Raw genomic sequence first — 6,000 nt, forward strand, 5'->3', positions numbered from 1 at the left:
TAGTCCCTCCACATAGTAAGCATTTACAGATTAAAACTACTCAAATTTTTTTAAAGAAGGCATTAAAATCCTACTTGTAAACTAGTAATGTCTACTATAGCTATGTTTCCATCCCCTATTTTTATGCATTTTGAGATATCTTGATGGAAAGACTTGATGGAAATGCCAAGATGCCCTGAAAAAAATTCTTATCTGATTAGAAAACATGCGCCTAAACTACGATGGAAACATGAAACACGATGTCGCATGAAAAAAGTTGTCACTTTGTGCGATGGACGGCATAACTGGACTAACCTGTGGGCCGATCTCATTGCACAGCATGTAAAATGAATAAAAAGTTGTCGAAAGCCTGAAGTGTACTGTAGTATGTTTTTTTTATGTGTATGCGAGCGTATATGCACGATCGAACGCACAGCCTTGCAAAGCATTTTTTTTCACTTGTACGTGTACACAGACGTTCAACGCAAATGCATTGCATTCCTGTACATGCATCTGCAACTTACGTGTACAAAGTACCTACCACCTACGCATGGTTACAAAAAAACAGCGGTGCACGTACAATGAACGTACGCTTGCGTAAAAAAAAGTGGTTTGGTAAAATTTCCTTCCAAAACTGTCTTACTTGACGGCATTATGAAATAGTAGGAATCTACCTCTATATACACAATACACAAAATAATTGTACAGTGGCTTCCCTCGTATTTATTTTCGATAATTACCGCCAGTTTTTAGCAAGTGACTATTTTGTTCCCTTTAACTCACTGGATGGAAATAATGCTTTATTCACAAATATTTTATTAAACATTCATTGTGGGCATTCTGTAAAGTGGGGGGTCATATTAAACTTTGATCATGCAAATTGTTTTTAGACGTTACTGCAAATTATGGACAGGGAGTAGGGTTGGGAATTTAATTTCAATTCCAATTTTGGAATGGGATCCATAAGAAAAAAATCAAATCCTTGTTACAAAATAAAAATTTCGATTCCACTTAACGATTCCAGATGGCGCTGTCACATAATTTTACGTCATCTGCCAAGACCACAAAATAAATATTTTAAGATTTATAAAGCCTTGACTGTTATTGCTTTCCACCTCTTTGGAATTGAAACAATCAATCAGCAGGAATTTGAATCAACATGCGGAATCGAATTTGGAATCGGAATCGATACATTTCAAACGATGCCCAACCCTAGCAGGGAGTGCTTTGTTAATATAAGTTCTTTGGCTTTATTTTTGCTTTTCAGTGACGAAGTAAGGTCACACAGTAACTTTATGATTTTCTACTGATCACATTTTTTTTGCGGGTCAGAGTTCACCAGACTTGAAAAATACACAGCGAATATCTTCGCACAAGCTTGCGTTTTCGGTCTGACGTATACGCATGCGCAGTGTTGGGGGTAACGCATTACAAGTAACGTGCATTACGTAATAATATTACTTTTCTGAAGTAACGAGTAAAGTAACGCATTACTTTATAAATGCACACATTAATATTTGAGTTACTTTTTTAAAAAGTAGTGCAAGTTACTTTTCAGTTTAATTAAATCAATTTAAGCAAAATATATAATTTACTGAATTAAACTAAACATAGTCACGTAGATTTACGCATAATATGCGTGTGCACCCGAGCGGGAAAAGTTTGAGTCAGAAACAGAGATGGCAGGCCAGAACTCAACATTTTTGCGATGGAAAATGCAATTTCTGAATGCAAAACTTCTCAGTCATAAAAACATCTGCAATGCATGAAAGAGATCAAGCTTCAGCCAAGTAAGAAAAAGTAACGCAAAAGTAACTTAAGCATTACTTTCCATGAAAAGTAACTAAGTAACGCAATTAGTTACTTTTTTGGGGAGTAACTTAATATTGTAATGCATTACTTTTAAAAGTAACTATCCCCAACACTGCACATACGTATAAATGTGAGCCAATGGAACGAAAAGTTTAGTGTGACCGCCCCTTAATATGCAACTTTGGATGGAAACACACCTTATGTTGGCTTTGAAGGCAAAATTCTTCCTCATGTGTAAGTTCATCTGCTAGATGAATAAATGTAAATTTGTCTATTTTTTATGTCTTAGTTTGGCCCAAGAGAAAAAACAACACATAAAACAGCTGTATAAACAAAGAAACTAAAATCTAATGCTTTGTGCAGGACCAAAACATTCACGCAATTCTCGATTAACCACTAATCCGGACGCTATGACATAAAGTTGTTTTGTGGTAAAAACACATTTATCCGGTAACCGGTAAATAATAGAGCATCTGTTGCTGCAGACCGTTTGTGAATGACAGACATTGTTTGACATTGTTTACTTCGGACTAATGGAAATCCTCATACGGGCTATTATGGTGTTCCTCGGTTCTGTTAATGACCCTAGTGGGGATTCCAAATCCAGATCGGAATTCCTTCCCCAACACTGTGTCATAGGAAATGTCCAACACTAACATGTCTTGTCATCATTTCTGCTGGGAAAGCCGTCCCCTCAAGATGTAAGCCCCCCTCCAATTACCTTTAAACCGGGATTAGAGGGATGCAATTGCGGTGCACTAAGGAATGGAATTCGCATGAGTCACATCCATGCATGCTAGTGTCAGGATGTGCGAGAAGTGACGCAGACATTTGTAGTTTACTAACGTTAATGTGCAAAGGAAACCGAGACCTAGAAGTGCATCTCAGGACAAGCGGCTTCCCGTAAGTTTTCCAGTCCGATTAATAACAGACTGGTGGTAATATCAAACATATGCATGCATGAATTTGCCCAAAAAGGCCAAGACACTTTGTTTAACATTGTTGATCTGACTACAGCTACTTATTCACTTCTTTAACTGAAAAAATATGCTATTGTTTTATACTTATTGATGTTTCTTTTAATCTCAAAACACAATACAAGTATAATGCATCCAGCATATGTTTTAAATCAAAGTACAGAACTTAGCTATACAGATTTCCTTAGACAGATCAGACTATCATCTTTGATCATTCATAGACGACAAGCTTTCTTGGCACGCTATAAATCAAGTTGTCCCCTTGCGACATATATCAAAGACACAGACTGTTTATTCATTGACTCTCAGTTGTAGTATTTATAAGAGCGGTTTCTAAATCACGGTTGTGTTAGTTTAAAAATCTGCTCTATTCATCACAAAAGCATGCAGATATACCCTCACATAAACAACGAATGCTGTGTCAACGTAATGACAAACCCCAATACGATGTTAATTAGATCACACTGTGATGAACCACAAATGACGTCATTGTGATTTTTCATTAACCTTTTATTGTAAGGAGCGCATACTTTCTGTCCCCTACAACCGCAACTTTTCCGCTTTCCTGAGCGCGTGTGTGCGTTTAGTATGTGTGTGTGTGTGTGTGTGTTTAATGTCTGTCTGTCTCCTTGACATTGCTCGGGGCAGTGGGCGTGGCTTTGGCAGAGGTGTGATTAACTCTGACTGACTCAGGTACAGGTGTTTTGAAAGTAGAGGGACGCACCTGTAACATCCTCCTGCTTATTTTAGCTTCAGAGTGCCAGTCAGCTTATTCCTTCACACGCAAACCTCTAACGTGACCTAAACACACACATATACGCACTAATGAATAGGGGAGGACAATATGAATATGAATAAAATATGACCGATAAATTTATCTCATTGTTATGGTATGCAAACCCGAAGATTATTTATTACGAATGAATGAATAATTATGACATCACAGCTTAACATTATGCAACAATTAAGTTGAGAAAATGAGAATACAGTAATATTATAAGATATATAATATTGTAATTATGATTGCTTGAGCCAAACGTAATCGTAAAATGTCCTCATTTGGTAGAGCATTGCGTTAGCAGAGCAAAGGTCAGGGGTTCGAATCCCAGGGAACACATATGGGTGATTCTCGCGAAATAAGACTTGTGAGGTGTTATGAAACATTTAGATAAAAACAAGTAAATGCAAAGTAAGATTATTAAAATAAGAAACATACAGTTACAAACATCTACTCACGTACTATTTTGCACATGATTTCAAATGACATCGTACAAACCAATTTTTTTTCACATTTAAGGGAGAAATTTTCATTACCGCAACTGGATTTGGGTTCTTTGACATGGAAATATTTATAATTAAAAAATCTAAAAAATAAAAAGCTTCAGTGCATGTAAAGAAACATGTGGTATTTGGTGATCATTGGTAAATGTGGGACAATAATAAAGAACATAAATGTGTCCAAGACCAATTTTCTCATCCTCCGCAACAATTTTCAATCATTGTTTAAGCCCTCAAGGAACTAACATTTTCAAAATAAAATTGTTGGGACATAATTGACTGTGACACTCCAGATGGCTACCAGGTAAGCAGTTCTTATTTTTTCTCTCTAGATAAAAGTTGAAATTTTGTTTGTCATAGTACCTAGACAACTTTTTAGTTCTCATTACCGAAACATTAGTTTGCAAGTGCATATATTTAATGTAGTATCATGTTGCGGTAATGATAATTTTGATAATGATAATCTAAAAAATGTAAATAATTCTATAGGAAATATTTTTAAATCCTCTAAAAATAATGGTTATAGTAAGTTCAAACCTTAATCTTTTATGTGCAAAAACAATTGGCTTCAAGGGCTTTTAATTTTTTTTTTATGCTGGACACCTTCTAAATCTGGATTTTGTGAGAATCACCCAAATACTGATAAAATGTGTGCACAAAGTCTCAATCTTATTTTGAGATGAGGAACATCAAACTTTGATTTTACTTATTCACTGGCTCAATATGCATAGACTGTTTGTATGTATTTCTCCATTACACCCTTAAAAAAAAAAAGAAAGCTTCCTCATCTTGATTGATCTGGAACACGTCCTGCGCTGTACGTCATACAGTATACATCAGGTTTCTTCATCATTCACACATGTAAATAACATAAAACAGTCCTGCCCATTAATGCTTGCAGATAAATCTGGCATGAAAAACAAAGAATATCTCACAATCATCTCTTAGATACATGCACACAAATACACACAAGTTTACTGCGGTACTGCTTACTGCTTTCACCCTCTACGTGCAAATGACACTTGTATCATTTTGGCACAGACAACCTGTGAAGTGACATTGAGTGCTATTGTGATCACCGCACAAGTCATGTGGAATTTCCTGTAAGATGGCCATTGTGACGTAAAACGCCTCGAGTGTCAAAGGAACCTGATTGAGTCATCTGGCACTACAAAGTGAAGGGAGGTAAACCGGAGGAGAGACTATTGTTTGAGAAGCGTGCCCAGCTAGTTTGTTTAAAATGACTGCTGATATTGTGCTTCTCTGAAGTCAAACTAATCAATCATTCATGTTTAGACACGGCTAAACATTCATATGCTAAAGATTTACGGTATACGGCTACCTCAAAATCATGCTTTTTGGCTGGATGCAAATCAGATTCATATTAATGCCTGTTTTTTTGTTTAAAAAAGAGAATTTTAAATCACTTAATAGTCATCTGTAGATAAAAAAATACACTGATAGAAAAAATAAATATATGCCCAGTTGTCATTGAGGCAGTACTAAGGTAATGTGTACCATTAGGTACAAATATGTATACATTTGGTACCAATATGTAACTACAAATATGCGCTCTTTGGGGGACTAATATGAATTTTTTTGGGTATAAAGCTGTATTTTTTTTTTAGTGTACAACCCCAGTGACACCTGAGGTACATATTTTGGCCATTTGTTTTGACCCTGTTTGACCGCATATTATGTTTCAGTAATAGCTATAAATCACTTTGTGTTTCTAATTGGAACCCTAATTTGTATAAAAAAGGCTCTTTGCATCGTGTTCACAAACTTACCGATCATGTTTCTGTTCATCTTTCTTCACCTCCGTCTGCTTTCCTCGCACCTCTCAATTGCCTCTGGCTATACGCTGCTAAAAATAATCAAAACAAAGGGAGATGTACTGTATCATCTGCAGCCGATAATCGTAAAGTATGGAGTGCAATAAAGTCAAATGGGT

General features: G+C 36.1%; 1 protein-coding gene across 1 annotated transcript in view; it reads right to left on the reverse strand.

Annotated features, from left to right (window-relative positions):
• The window catches only part of errfi1a (ERBB receptor feedback inhibitor 1a), a 50,396-nt gene extending 46,821 nt beyond the window's left edge, over positions 1-3,575 (reverse strand). The window contains exon 1 of the mRNA XM_073876346.1: positions 3,493-3,575. The gene's annotated coding sequence lies outside the window, so the exon portion shown is untranslated. The remainder of the gene's footprint in view (positions 1-3,492) is intronic.
• Positions 3,576-6,000: the final 2,425 nt, after the last annotated feature.

The sequence above is a fragment of the Misgurnus anguillicaudatus genome, chromosome 14, assembly GCF_027580225.2.
Source record: "Misgurnus anguillicaudatus chromosome 14, ASM2758022v2, whole genome shotgun sequence".
Classification (NCBI taxonomy): Eukaryota; Metazoa; Chordata; class Actinopteri; order Cypriniformes; family Cobitidae; genus Misgurnus; species Misgurnus anguillicaudatus.